Raw genomic sequence first — 16,161 nt, forward strand, 5'->3', positions numbered from 1 at the left:
CTAAGAAGGGATGGAGCTGATACTGAGGTGAATAGGACAGTTAGAGAGAGAAATCTGGAGCAGAAAGCTTGAGTTAAGTGGCCTAGGGCAAATAGCAACAAAGAATGAGAGGCAGTCAATAAAGATTAGTCATTAATATTAAGTAGGCTAGGAGGAAATGCAAGCGATAAGCTAGAGAAGATGGGAGATATAATTTACTCCTATGGTGCAGAAAGATTTGGGGTGCAAGACAGAAAAAGGGTTGAAAGAGTACAATTAGTTAAGTCTAGACGGCAAAGAGAAACAGAGAAATTGGTAAAGGAAAGAAGAAACTTAAGAAAGCAGTGGCAAAGAGCTACAGAGGAAGAGAGGGAGTGAATTAATGTTTTGTAGGAAAAATTGAGAAGCAGGCTAGCAATACTCAGAAGGGCTGAATTTCTTAGGAAAAGGAGAAAGAAGACAGAATATGTAAGGACTGCATTTTACAGGGACCCGTTCAAGTTTGTTAAAGGGTTGTTTAACCAGGAAAAGGGAGGGTAGCTTAAAGCAACAAAGGCAGACGTGGAAGAATATCTAAGAAATACATATTCAGATCTTGAGCAGTGTAGAGTAGTAGGCCTTCCACCTGACATGCCAACATTAGGAGAGATAGCTCATAAGATGTTAGACCACTTTGGTGGGAAGAGGTTGAGAACATAAGTCAGGCGTGCAAAGGCTTTGTCGGCCCCAGGGCCAAATGGAGTCCCCTACTGGGTTTATAAAAGTGCATCTGATATCCTAACGTTTTTGTGGAGGCAATTAAGAATAGGTTGGGAGAAACAGTTTATTCCTAGAGCATGGCGTAAGGCAGGAGGCATTCTTATACCGAAGGAGAAAGAGTCCTCGGACCTGGGTCAGTTCCGGATGATCTCTCTCCTAAATGTAGAGGGGAAGATTTTCTTTAGTGTAGTTGCACAGAGATTAGCTCGTTATTTAGAAAGGAATAGCTTAATAGATACTACTGTGCAGAAGGCAGGAATATCAAGTTTCACAGGGTGTTTAGAGCACACTAGCATGATTTGGCATCAGATTCAGACAGCCAAGATTGAGAAAAAAGACTTGCATGTTATATTTCTGGATTTAGCAAATGTTTTTGGTTTAGTATCACATAGCCTTGTTTGGAAAGCGTTTGATTATTTTAGAGTGCCTGTAGTTGCTGTTAACTTAATAAAAGCATATTTCCAGAATATTAGACCTGATTAGCCTAAGTACAGCAGGTTTCACAACAGGTTGGCAGAGGCTAGAAAGAGGCATTATGGCAGGATGAACGATTTCTCCATTAGCATTTACAATGGCGATGGAGTGATTGCCTCAAAAGGTTGTGCAACAAAATATTAAGTTATGGGTACCATCATTTTTGTCCAGCCCTATTTCAATAGTTTTTGGGGGGTTTTATAATTATGTTAATCAAAATTTCAAAAGTAATGGCTGATTTTGATTATTTGATTTTCAATTAATTTTTATTTATTGTTACTTTTGTAGGTTTCAAGTGCTTTCAGTGAGAATTGTGGGTTTTCCTTCTTTAACTGAGGGGTACCAACAATTTTGTCCACGTGTGTACTCGGATAGATTGGTGAGCCAGGAGCCAGCTTGCATTATCGCTGTGCTCGTAATTTGAAGAGCGTGAACGTAAAAGAAGGCGCTCAGCATCAGCAGTAGTAATGAGATCGAATTCGGTCTGGAGCTCAACACGATGTTTGAGTAGATTGGGAGAGGAGCAGGTAGCTAATTGTTCATCCAAATTATTAATATCAATAGAGAGCGCTCGTATTTTAGCTTTACGGATTTTATTCAAATGTGCTGAATAAGACATTATTAGGCCTCTCATGTGCGCTTTTAGTGATTCCCACAACAGTGAGCAAGATATTGGGTCTGTCTGTCCTAAATTCATCTATTGAGGCAGAAATGAAGTCGATAAATTTATTGTCTGACAAAAGCAAAGTATTAAACCTCCATAATACCGGGGTTGTGGGGAAAACTGAATATCCAGGGAGAGAGGGTCGTGATCGGAGATAACAATGGGGTGGTAATTCACTGCTGTTACTTTGGAAATGAGTTTAGCATCCACAAAGTAATAATCAGTTCAAGAAAAAGATTTGTGCGTCTGTGAAAAGAAAGAATATTCCTTTATCAAGAGGTTAGAGAACCTCCAGGGATCTATGCAGCCATTGTTACACGTGAAATCAGAAAGGGATCTTGACATCAATGATGGAGTCAAGGTTTTTGGATTTGAGCGGTCTAAGGTGGGATCTGTAACACAGTTCATGTCTCCTCCAAATATAAGGAAGTTGTTGTGTAAAGAAGAGAGACGTTCAAACAGAGTATTCATAAAGTGTGGGTTGTCAAAATTGGGCATAAATATTAACCAGCAATACAGGAACATTAGACAGAGTGCCTGATAGGATTACATATTTGCCATTTCTATCGGATTTAACTTTGGAAGATGAAAACTGAACAGATTTACCTATTAAAATGGCCACCCCCCTAGCTTTTGAGTTAAAATTTGAGTGAAACACCTCAGACACCCATAGACATTTCAATCTCAACTGGTCTGTATTACGCATATGGGTTTCCTGCAGAAACACTATGTCGGCATTAAGTCGTTTCAAGTGAGCGAATACTCTCGATCTCTTAATGGGGCTCCCCATGCTCTTAATATTCCAGCTTACAAACCTCACTGATGAGCCAACGAGTGGGTTTACAGGTATTAGTGGCCATTTACAGCCTATTAAAAAACAAAGCAATAATGACCATAATGAGCTAAACCAAGGATGGAGAACCCGGTGCTAACTCTACAAGGTGTTGAATCCCTAACAGAAAACTTACAGCTATTGATCCAAAAGCAATAGTTAACCATAGGCTATGCTCCTGCAAACTTTACAATTATTAATAACAAGGCACACATGAACAGATCCACTAAAGACACATCGGTCGGTGTAAAAAAAAAAAAAGAAAAGAGATATTCTCAGTCAATCCACAAATGTCCAAATTACCTCTTTCCTGTGTTCTTAATCGCGCAGTGTCTTAATGAAAGCCATGGCATCTTCCGGTGTTTTGAACTCCTTCTCAGCGCCATTATGTGTGACTCGGAGGCGCGCCGGGTATAGCAGTCCAAAACGTAACCCCGGTACCTCAAGGAGCCGGTGCCGAACGTCGTTGACGGCAGCGTGGGCAGGGGCGACCGCTGTTGAATTCTGGCTCGGCGCAGGATATCCAAACAGTCACATGGTAGTGAAGTCGAGCAATAATGGGGCGAGGACGTTCACTGGGTTTAGGTTTCGGCTGGAGGGTGTGAGCGCGGTCCAAGAGAGGCTATTTCTCTAGCTTAAGAGCATCCCTGAGCAGAGTGGAAATAGATGCCATCGTGGACGTGCTAGGTGAGTCCTCGGGAACACCTAAAATTCTTATGTTGTTGCGCCGTGATCTCGCCTCAAGATCCTCGCATTTATTATCCACTCTTGTCAGCTCCGCCGACAGGTGTTCCACTTTAGCCTGGAGGGTGATGATGTCGTCCGTGCAGGTAGAAAGTGAAGTTTCCATTTCACCTATGGTATTCTTCAGAGCATTCACGTCGGACTGGATGTTGGTAATACTGCCAGATAGATCAGATTTTACTGCTAGCAGCTCCGTTTTGATGGATGAGAGATTCACGCTTAGAGCCGCCTGCAGCTCAGACTTGAAGATAGCCGCCCTCACGCTACTGAGCGAGGCTTGCAGTTCCTCTTTGAAGGCAGCGGGGACCGTGAGTCCAGCGCCTGGAGGGGAAAAGTCACCATGTGGCGGGGATGCAGTAGGCGGAGCAGGTCGCTGTGGCAGTGTTGAGGAAGAGCTTCCAGATTTTGGTTTAGGAGGCATTTTAGTTGGCAAAAAGTCGTAATTAAAGTCGTGGATAGAAGTTACACCGAACCAGTCCAAGTAAACGTGCGTTTGGAAGGGGTTATCATGAAATGTTGCAGGAGCTCCAAAAGTCACGTCCTACTCCATAGATTGCTAAACCGGAAGCCGTGTTGTGTTGTTTTTAACCAGTATACGTTGACCTTGAGTGTCCAGAAGGCGCCTATAAATAAAATGTATTATTATCATTATTATCATCCTCAATAAAGGTCCTGAACATGGTCCATTCAGATTCCATGTCCCCAACTTATGTGACAAACCTTCCAGTTCACTACCCGTTTGGGCTTGCCAGGTCTTGTGAGTATCCCCACACCCACCTGGACCCTCTCCCCCTGGGCAACTCCGGGATATGAGAGAGTCCAGCTCCTCTTCAGGAGTTTGGTTCCAGAGCTCATGCTGTGTGTAGAGGTGAGCCCTGTTTTTTTTTGTTTTTTGTTTTTTTGTTTGGCAGCAATACACATTTCCACGTATGAGGGTCCATTCCAGATGAGAGTCCAGAGAAGTCAGCACAGCCTCTGCACAGTTTTAACATAGGGCTTTGTTTTTGTAAAGTTTAAAGTGGCAATTATGATTGTAACTTCGTACTGTAGTAGTTTCTGGCACTAAATTTGCCCGTGTGTTTAGACCTGCTCTTAATGATTGACAGTTCTTGGCGCAGTATTGTCTGAGGGATCTGAGTTCACAGGTATCTACGTTAGACTTACCCCTGCCCTTTAAGTACAGAAATGTCCTCCATCTAATGATGTACTGTAGGGGAAGAAATATACAAATCCCTTCCTTTCTTTCTGTCTGTGAGGAATATTGTTTTTAAAACAGTTAAATTAGTTTTCAAGTATCTGTTGACATTCTCTACTGCTCAGAGATCCAGCCTGTCATGGATACTACTTTTGTACCAAATCCTAATCACAATATTTGCTGGCACCACCAGTTTAAAGTAATTAAATTATAAGTCAGAACTAGAATGTTTTTGGACTGTTTCATCTGAAATTAAATTGAGGTCAAATTAAATATAACAATCAGTGCATTTTGTTGTTGTTTTGCTTTTTATTGCAAATATACCATACCATTTTTTTCTGATTCAGTTTTAGATGTAAAAGAATAAGATAACAAGCTATATGGTTAAAACAGTGAAATGACTTGGTAACAACCTGGCTTTGTCACTAAAATAACACTAAATTGGAGGAAGGATAGAAATTCTAATGATTAAATACGGGCTTTTCACGCATCTTTTGAATGACACAGTTGTTTTTATGACTGCAAATTCCACAATTCCAATTGAACCCCAATTCCAAAGGAGTTGTGCAAAAAGTAAATAAAAACTTAATGCAAAGATTTGCAAATGTCCTAAATCAATATTTTATTCACAACAGACCATTGTAAAAGATTTCAATGTTGAAAACGGGACATTGGACAATTTCATGTGCAATATTATCTTATCTTAAATTTAATGGCAACAACAAAAATATTTGGCCAGGGCCATGGTTGTGTAACATCCCATTTTTAACAACAGTCTGTATATATCTTGAAACTAAGGAAGCTCCTTGCTGGACCTTAGGAAGCAGAATGTTGCCCCATTTTTGTCTGATGTAAGATTCCAAATCTTGTAATAGATGCAGTATGTGATTTAGCATTGTCTTGTTGGAATATGCAAGGCCTTCCCTGAAAAGGACATCATCTAGATGGGAGCATATGTTGCTCTAAAACCTGTATCTTTCCAGATGTGCAAGTTGCTGGTTCCATAGGTACTAATGAACACCCATACCATCAGTGATGCAGCCTTTTGAGCTAATAACAAGAAGGATGGTTGCTCTCCTCTTTCAATTTGTCTAACTACAAAACAGTTTTCCACTTAGCCTCACTCAATTTTAAATTAACTTTGACACTTACCTTTGGCGGTGTTTCTGGATCATGTTCACATATGGCTTTCTCTGTGTGTGGTAGTGCTTCACCTGCATTTATTATTGGTACAGTGAACTGTGTCCACAGACAGTAGTTTCTGGAAGTGCTCTTGAGCCCAAGATGATATAGTTTCTGTTCAGTTTTCTTTGTTAAACTTTGGATCGTGAGATTTGCAAAGGCGCTGAAAGATCTAATTCAGTTTTCCTGAAAGGTAAGTAAGAAGAGATTATGACAAGGTCCAAAAAAACTTTACTTAAACTTGAATACATGGAAACTTGGCAGGTGTTGTACCACTTAGGAAAATAAATAAACTAGCACAGAGATGGGGGAAGACACTGGATGAGCCACAGTTGAAGATGATAAGGCACACTGCACAAGGGAGTGATCACTCTGACTGGAAGCTGCTCGGTAAAGCACTCGGTAAACGGTAAACATGGGATGAATAGAAGAGGTTGGCACTTTGTTGATCTTAAGATCATGACAGAAAAAGTGACAGTGGCAGTATGGTAGATGCCAGTATGGTAGATGCCAGTGCAAGACAATTCTCTTTTTTCTATCCAGTTCAAAAGACACTCTCTCGCATCGATATTTTTCTTTCTGATAATACACTACTTCCCTCTGTCAGCTCGTGCTCTTATAATCCCATAGGGATTTCGATTTCAGACCATGCAACTGTCATTGATATCTCCCTCCCCAGTAGATCCCCGTCCCAAACCCTACAGCGCTTTAATTCGTTACTACTTTCTGACTCTGACTTTATTAAAACAATCAACAGTAATGACATTTTCTTATCCACCCATGTCACTACAGATGTAACTGCAGCATTAGTCCCGTGGTTCACCATCAACCTGTCCACGTTTCTAATAGATTTTCTCCACTCAGCGACACACCCGCTGAGGACAAAACCCTGGTAATTGGCAGCTCTATAGTCAGAAACGTGGCATTAGAGACACCAGCGACCATAGTCAAATGCATTCCAGGGGCCAGAGCGGGCGACATAGAATCCTATTTAAAACTGCTGGCTAAGGATAAACGTAAATACGGTAAAATAGTTATTCACGTCGGCGGTAATGACACCCGGTTACGCCAATCGGAGGTCACTAAAATTAATGTTGCATCGGTGTGTAATTTTGCCAAAACAATGTCGGACTCCGTAGTTTTCTCTGGACCCCTGCCAAATCTGACCAGTGATGACATATTTAGCCGCATGTCCTCATTCAATCGCTGGTTGTCAAGATGGTGTCCAGCAAACAACGTGGGCTACATAGATAATTGGCAATCTTTCTGGAGAAAACCTGGTCTGATGAGGAGAGACGGCATCCATCCCACTTTGGAAGGAGCGGCTCTCATTTCTAGAAATATGGACGAATTTATTAGTCATCCAAAAACATGACATCCCAGGGTTGAGACCAGGATGCAGAGTTGTAGTCTTACACACTTCTCTGCGGCTTCCCACCTGATGCTGCCCCCCCCTCAATCAAAAAACACAAAAGGAGCAAATCCTCTTGTGCAAAAAAAAATTAAAACAAAAACTTTAACTGAACAAAAACATCAAACTATTAAATGTGGTTTGCTGAATATTAGATCTCTCCCTTTGAAGTCTCTGTTAGTGAATGATTTGATTTGTGATCATCATATTGATATATTTTGTCTTACAGAAACCTGGCTGCAGCAGGAGGATCATGTTAGCATTAATGAATCAACTCCCTCTGACTATTTAAATGTTCATGTTCCTAGAACCACAGGCAGAGGAGGAGGAGTGGCAGCTATCTTCAGATCAGGGTTACTAATCAGTCCTAGACCCAAGATTAGTTTTAGCTCTTTTGAATCTCTGATTCTCAGTTTTTCCCACCCAAAGTGGAAATCACAAAAACCTCTTGTGTTTGTTGTTGTGTATCGTCCGCCTGGCCCTTATTCTGAGTTTCTGTCTGAATTCTCAGAGTTTTTATCCCAGTTAGTGGTGAGTACAGATAAAGTCATTGTAGTGGGTGACTTTAATATTCATGTAGATGTTGAAAATGACAGCCTAAATATTAACTTTAATTCTATATTAGACTCTATTGGATTTTCTCAAAGTGTTCACAGACCTACTCACTGCCTTAATCATACCCTTGACCTTGTGCTGACTTATGGCATTGAGAGTGAACAGTTAACAGTGTTCCCTCATAACCCTGTCTTGTCTGACCATTTTTTAATAACTTTTGAATTTACATTACTTGACTACACGGTTTCTGAGAAGAATTCTACATATAGAAGGTGTCTGTCAGAGAATGCTGTAACCAGATTTAAAGAGTTGATTTCATCATCCTTTTCTTCACTGCCATGTGCTGATATGACACAGGATGGCTACCTAAATTTTACTCCAGTAGAACTTGACTCTCTTGTTGACAGCACTACAGCTTCAATGCGTACAACACTGGACAATGTTGCCCCTCTGAAAAGGAAGGTAATCAGTCAGAAGAGGTTGGCTCCTTGGTATAATTCACAGCTGCGTGCGTTAAAGCAGACTGCAAGAAAGCTGGAGAGACAGTGGCGTTCCTCTAATTTAGAAGAGTCTCAATTAGTCTGGAAAGATAGTTTAATAACGTATAAGAAAGCACTTCGTAAAGCTAGAACTGCGTATTATTCATTATTGATAGAAGAGAATAAGAATAATCCCAGGTTTCTTTTCAGCACTGTTGCCAGGCTGACAAAGAGTCCGAGCTCTGTTGAGCCATGTATTCCTTTAACTCTCAGCAGTGATGATTTCATGAGATTCTTCATCAATAAAATTGTTTCTATCAGAGAGAAGATTAATGGAATCCTTCCCATTATTATCACTGATGTATCATCAAGTAGAGCAGCTTTAGAAGTATCTTTCGAACCTGAATTGTATTTAGACAGCTTCTGTCCAGTTGATCTTTCTGAGCTAACAACAGCAATAGTCTCTTCTAAACCATCAACTTGTATGTTAGACCCAATCCCAACCAGACTGTTCAAGGAGGTTTTCCCCTTAATTGACACTTCCATATTGGATTTGATCAATCGGTCTTTGTTGACAGGATATGTACCTCAGACTTTTAAGGTTGCTGTAATTAAACCTTTACTTAAAAAACCTACTCTTGATTCAGAAGTGTTGGCTAATTATCGACCTATATCCAATCTCCCTTTTTTGTCCAAAGTTCTTGAAAAAATAGTTGCAGTTCAACTTTGTGATCATTTACATAGAAATAATCTGTTTGAAGAGTTTCAGTCAGGATTCAGAGTGCATCATAGCACAGAAACAGCACTGGTGAAAGTTACCAATGATCTCCTGTTAGCCTCTGATAGCGGACTTGTTTCTGTGCTTGTCCTGTTGGATCTCAGTGCTGCATTTGATACGATCGATCACAGCATTCTGTTACAGAGACTTGAACATGTTATTGGGATTAAAGGAACTGCATTAGGCTGGTTTAAGTCATATTTATCTGATAGATTCCAGTTTGTTCTTGTAAATGAAGAATCTTCCTCACACGTTGGAGTAAGTCATGGAGTTCCTCAGGGTTCTGTGCTTGGACCGATTCTTTTTACTTTATACATGCTTCCATTAGGTAACATTATCAGACAGCATGGCATAAATTTCCATTGTTATGCTGATGATACTCAGCTGTACTTATCTATGAAACCAGATGAAACCTACAGGTTGGTCAGGCTACAAGCCTGTCTTAAAGACATAAAGACCTGGATGACTCAGAACTGTCTGCTTTTAAATTCAGACAAAACTGAAGTTGTTCTCTTTGGACCTGAGCGCTTCAGGGAGAAATTGTCTAGTTATATAGTTACTCTAGATGGTATTTCCTTGGCTTCTAGTTCTACAGTGAGGAACCTTGGAGTTATTTTTGACCAGAATTTATCATTTGACGCACATATAAAACTGGTTTCTAGGACTGCCTTCTTTCACCTTCGTAATATTGCTAAAATCAGGAACATCCTGTCTCAGGGTGATGCAGAGAAACTAGTTCATGCATTTGTTACTTCAAGATTGGACTACTGTAATTCCTTATTATTGGGCTGTCCCACATATTCTCTGAAAAGCCTCCAGCTGATCCAAAATGCTGCAGCCAGAGTTCTGATGAGAACTAACAGGAGAGATCATGTTTCTCCAGTTTTAGCTTCTCTTCATTGGCTCCCTGTTAAATTCAGAATAGAATTTAAGATTCTTCTTCTGACATATAAAGTTCTTAATGACCGAGCTCCATCATATCTTAAAGATTTAATTGTAAGATATTTTCCTAACAGAGCACTTCGCTCCCAAACTGCAGGTTTACTTGTTGTTCCCAGAGTTTCTAAAAGTAGAATGGGAGGTAGAGCCTTCAGTTATCAGGCCCCTCTCTTGTGGAATAAGCTGCCAGTAAATGTCCGGGAAGCAGACACCCTTTCCACTTTTAAGATTAGGCTTAAAACTTTTCTTTTCGATAAAGCTTACAGTTAGGGATGGCTCAGGTAATCCTGAAACATCCCATAGTTAAGCTGCTATAGGCTTAGACTGCTGGGGGACCTCATCTGTCACACCTTTCCTCACTTTGCTCTCTTTTTCCCCCTGTTTAATTTCAAAATTGATTTTATGTACATGTGACATTATTGTGGTTATTAACCTATGTTTCCCTGTTCCAACAGATATCCTTTGAATGGCGTTATGGTGTTTTTCCCCCCTCTTTTCCCTCTTTTCTGTCTTCTCAAACCCCAGCTGGTCGAGGCGGATGGCCACCCTTCCTGAGTCTGGTTCTGCCAGAGGTTTCTTCCTGTTAAAAGGGAGTCGTTCCTTTCCACAGTTGCCACAGGCACGCTCAGGACGGGAGATTGGACTGAAGACACATTTCGGTGCAATCTGTTGGTTTCCTTAGCTAGGATATTAATTTTTTGAATTAGCTCTATATGAATTAATTGGATTATGATTACAATGAATTGAATTCCAATTGGCTTGAATTGGACTATATTACTTAAGTGCCTTGAGATGACAATTGTTGTAATCTGGCGCTATATAAATAAAATTGAATTGAATTGAATTGAAATTGAATATATATATATATATATATATTTCAGGGGACTAACAGGGAAAGAGAGACGGAGCCAGGCAGAGGTTTAGATCAGCATAAGGAGGAGCTTGGTACCTGCCCACACCAGCCCAATACCTGCTTTATTGAAACTCAGTCCCTGAAAAATAAGAATCAAATTTCAGGACAGTTGGTTTAGGCAGTACAAATGGCTTCACTACAGTCCCTCACTGAAAGGTGTGCTTTGTTTTTATTGTTCCAAATATTTTGGAGGTCAGAAATCCTCTTTAGCCAGTAAGGCTGATCGTGCTTTTATTAAAACTGGATTCAGTAACTGGAAAAAAGCTCTCCAAAGGTTCTCTGAACATGAAGACAGCAATTGCCATTCAGCAGCGGTCACAACATATTTGCACCAAAAACAGCCTGTCAGTACTCAACTTTCCTCTCAGTTGCAAAAGCAGCAGCAGGTGGCCAGGAATAGTTTCTTGAAGATTGTGGGGGGGTTGATATACTTGGCCAGACAGGGCAATGCTTTAAGGGGGCATGACAACAAAGAGGGCAACTTCCACCAGTTGATTAAGTACAAGGCAGAGGGTGATGAAGAACTTTCAAGCTTTCATGAGCCCCAAAATTCAAAACGAGGTCCCTCAAATCGTCAGCAACACAATTGTACGCGGAATCACACAGGAAATCCACTCATTGCCAGTGGTGCAGTATTCCCTAATAATTGATGGGACACAGGATGCAGCAGGAGTTGAGCAAGAGTCCTTCTGTCTGCGCTTTGTTGACAAAAACTTGCAGCCCAGAGAGGAATTCATAGTATATGTTCATTGTGGGCCACACTGTGTAAATTTGATCATCCAAGCTGCCTGTGTATCTGCCCCCATTATAAGAAATGCAATGCAGTTAGTGCATGAGTTGGGCATTTTATTCAATCAGTCTGGGAAGTTCAAGGCTATCTTCACAGCTATAGCAAAGTCAGATCGAACAGCTACGCATACATCGTTAAAGCCTCTATGCCCCACCAGATGAAAGCCAGCCATGCGCTCTGTCCTCACTCAATATGAATCTGTGCTCACAGCCACAAAAGAAATGTCTCAATCCACCACAATGGAAATGTCTGCAAAAGCCAGTGGCCTTCAAAATAGCTTTTTGAAGGGCAATGCCATTCTTGGCATTATTCTGGCAGAAGATGTCATGGCTGTAATGGAGGAATTGAACATTTCTCTGCAGCAGAGAAGCCAAACAACATAAGGGATGCTGGCTGCTGTAGATCATGTGATAAGTAGCCTCCAGGACAAACGATCTGAAGAGCACTTTGACTGGCTGTACTCCAAAGCTTCTCAGGTTGTGACATCTCTTAATCTGCAACCCATCAAGATGCCTCATGTGCGGAAGCCTCGGAAGCGCTTCACTGGTCCAGCCACATCACATTGTCACTCTACTGCCCAAGCGTACTACAGAATGCAGTACTTTAATACCTTGGACTGTGGTGTAAGTTTACCGGGCCCTAAAAGTAATGGAATAGGAGAAAACGCTTACTAAGGTAAAAGCTGGAAAAAACCTGATATGAGGCCATGGAAAGTACCAAGGTTTAGCTCTGTGTAATGTCAAGCCAATCATTAATGCCATGGGAAAGTACCAAGGTGTAGCCACGTCAAGCAGTGATAAAGACATGTGTACTAATGATAGTTAGCAGGATATATGAATGTAAAGGGGAGGTCAGGAGTAGTGGGAAGGACTATTACATGAATAAAAGTTTAAAAAAAGACAGGACAGGGGGCCCAGCCTCGGGTACATTAAGTAATTAAGACATAACGGTGGAAGATTAGGGAATAAACGCCATAGGAAAGGAGGGGACAAAAGAAGTAACTGTTAAAGGAAGAGACTTGCAGTTAACAAAAGGATTGTTGTCTTTAAAAAGTGTGGTAAAATGTACCTATGTTGTCGTTAATGTGTAATTAATTGACAAAAGTTAAAATATAATCGGAATAGTCGTAAAAAGTGCAAATAAGGTATATAATATAGTTGACAGGTGTCTATGCTGTAAGCATAGTGTACGAGCATGAATAAAATAAGATATGGTCACTAGAAACGTTGTAGTATAACGATTGACACACGATAAGTGATATCACCTCTAAAAATTTCAATTAAGCACAAAACAATCAAAATGTATTAATAAAGTAACAAAAATTATAACAAAAAATACCAAGGTGCAGATATCAGCTCTGTATTGAGTAGAGTGGGGGCAGTGAGAAGGAAAGCAGGTGATAAAAGAATAAAACTGCCATAAAACATGGGAGCCAACAAAAGTAAGCAGAAAAATTAGATAACGCCTGCAAAATTAGTCATGGTCACCCATCCAACAAACGGGCGCAAAATTCTCCAATGTATGAAGAGTTGGCACAGGATAACATCTGGTAAAAATCGATGGCCTCTCGAAGGCAGCTTTGATCCACGGTGCTGTGATGAAGTGGAAGAAGAGTTAAGAAATAAAGACAAAAAGTATGATGTAACACACATGAAGAAAAAACAGAAGAATGCTGAGCAGAGAGACATCCTGTAGTATTTCAGGGTAGAGGCCAGCAGAAACCGCATGATAAATAAAAACACAAACCCCAGACCACCACCTTACAATCCTAGTAGAGTGGGACAATTTGTGCAGCTAGAGCAGAATAGAGCAGGGGGAGTAATTATGGGAAGGATAAAGATTACAGTGAACGAGGAAGAGGAAGACACAGAAGATGAGCCACACCAACCGGGGGATACATGTGCCGCACCATCTACCCGTCATATAGGAAAAGAGCCATGCAACCCGTGGGACGAATGGGCTTCACCATTTCTTTATCAAACAGAAGGTGAGTCATGCAGACAAAGGAAGACATGTGCCTCACCAGTCCATCCCCACGCAAAAGAGAAAACACAAAAGAGAACAACACAGGAAGAAACACCTGACAAAGCGCATGAAAAGACAGAATCTAGGAGTTACAGTGAAAGAAGGGAAGAGATGTTAAAGGCAAGGAAAAGACAAGAGCAAGAACGGTACCAGCGCTTGAAGGAGACTAGTGAACAATGCAGGTCTCGGATGCGGCAAAGAAAGGCAGTACCATATATAAGTGAAGAGGAAACAGAATATCCAAATGGTAATAATGATGATGAGGACGGCAAAAGGGAAGAAGGAAGGAGGTCAGAGAGACATGTAGATACACTAGAAGAGAGCTCAGCTGAGGATAACAGAAAGCTGGACAGCAAGGAAGGCGGAGAGGAATATGTAAGCCTGAAAGATCAGCAGATGCGCAGGAGTAGGGGTACACCGCATCCACGCACTACGGCCGAGCCCGCGGTAGCCTATGATCTTGCCATACTGCTGGAGACAGAAGAAGGAGGGGATGTAATAAAACTGCGCAATCGAGAAGTGAAAAGAAATCCACCTCGGACGACCTCACGGCCAAAATCAGCCTCTGGAGTATACCCTCTGCTGGCCAAAGGACCCGACAACGACTACCGGTACGTGCCTTGGTCATTCATGGATATGATAACACTTGCAAGTAAATTAACTCCTTTGACAGATGGAGCCGACAAATGGATCGAGAAGCTCGAAGAAATCACCGAAGGAATTAAGCTGGGAAGTGGCGACATCAAGGCTCTGCTGGTGAAAACAGCGGGGCAGGCGACTGCAGAAATATTCAGGATGGCTGACTGTCCTGGAATAATGAATACCCACGACCACGATGAGGTGTCGTTCGACCAGATACGGACAGCAGTGTGGCGGGCCCTAAGAGAGAAGTACCCCTCACGCATGGATCCAGCCAAACTGGAAAGAGAATGTTTGAAGGACAGTGACAGCCCTTCACAGTTCCTGCATAACTATCAGAGAATGTGGAAGGCTGAGACGGGGAGTGAGTCGGATAGCAATGAATCAACAAAAGCTCTGTTTGTTGTATGTGAAAAACGCCATGCCAAAAGAAGTACAAGATAAGTTGAATGCGGTGGTGGGGTTGATGAAAATGGACTAGCCGGTTTTCTCTGAGCATATAATACACTATGTAAAGGCACACAGGGCTGAGAAGCAGGCCCTGGACGATCAGAGTAAGATGCTGGCTAATAAACTGACCCAGCTGCAAATAGGTGAATTGGCAAAGCAGAAGAAGGAGAGGGAGAGACCAAAGCCTCAAGCAGCTGTAAGTGTGGCCGCTCCAGTGGAGGGAGGACCAGCCGAAGGAGGGGTAATGCAGGCACCCATTATTACGCCCACCATGTCATCACCTCATGTTCAACAAACATCTGTTGTGCCTAATGTTTACCCCACAGCTCCACCTGCAAGTCAACTCCAGAATCAGCAGATCCCTCCAATCCATGTGCACCTCAACCAAGGGGGAGGCAGCCTGCAGCAGGAAGAGGATGTGGTGGCCCTCCCATGCGGGGAAGATGGAGGAGGCCCCAAGGACCGTCTGGGGGACCTCCAACCGGGCAATATCAACCACAGCCACAGGTAGCCTCAACAGCACCCTCATTCCAATCAAGACTGCAGTGCTGGGGGTGCGGACAGACGGGACACATGCAGAGGAACTGCCCGATCAACCCATGGCCAGAGCCTCAACAACCTGGCTCAGGACCCCCAAGCGCTGGAACAGGTCCTAAGCTTCAGAACAATGGACCATGGATGGGTCCAGCAGCACATTGGCAATAGGGAGGCCCAGAGAAACCTGAAGGGGAGGTGATTTTACCTATTTTAACACAACGCCCACATGCTGAGCCCACAATAGATGTAACTGTATATAACCAGCATCACCAGCTCATGATAGACACAGGAGCCACATACTCCTGTATAGGAAAAGACGGAGCCAGCCTTCCCCTCTCAGCGTCGAAGATTCAAACAGTAGGTTTCTCTGGGAAAACACAAATAATACCAATGACTGAACCGGTTCCGTTGAAGATAGGAGAAAAGACAATTTATTCTTCTCTTTTATATTCAGCAGACACACCAATTAATCTCCTGTGAAGAGATGTGTTGTGCAAGCTTAATGCAAAAATCAAATGTACCCCTGATGGTATCTATTTTGAGGTGACTGACGACCAGTCTGAGAAATCTGATAACTTGTCTGTTCCTATGATGCCATTAACAACCCCTACAGGATCTCCACAGATGTCAACTAACAACCCAGAGGCGCAAGTTTTCTGGATGAAGCTGACAACACCGGACTCTTTCCTTCGTCATGAATGGGAAGCATGGAGTCCACTGGTAATGAATCACTATGACATGGCTGAAGAGCCAACACTCCCACTCCACTGCACCATGCTTTATGATAAAGACCAAGTTCACGAGGACTATGAGAAA

The 16,161-nt window shown here is 42.1% G+C and overlaps 1 protein-coding gene across 1 annotated transcript in view; it reads left to right on the top strand.

The window, feature by feature from the left end:
- Positions 1–13,563, top strand: part of top2b (DNA topoisomerase II beta) — a 505,727-nt gene extending 492,164 nt beyond the window's left edge. The window contains exon 32 of the mRNA XM_072370581.1: positions 13,549–13,563. The gene's annotated coding sequence lies outside the window, so the exon portion shown is untranslated. The remainder of the gene's footprint in view (positions 1–13,548) is intronic.
- The last annotated feature ends 2,598 nt before the right edge of the window (positions 13,564–16,161 follow it).

The sequence above is a fragment of the Leuresthes tenuis genome, unplaced genomic scaffold (genome assembly GCF_036924035.1).
Source record: "Leuresthes tenuis unplaced genomic scaffold, fLeuTen1.0.hap1 SCAF_18, whole genome shotgun sequence".
Taxonomy (NCBI): domain Eukaryota; kingdom Metazoa; phylum Chordata; class Actinopteri; order Atheriniformes; family Atherinopsidae; genus Leuresthes; species Leuresthes tenuis.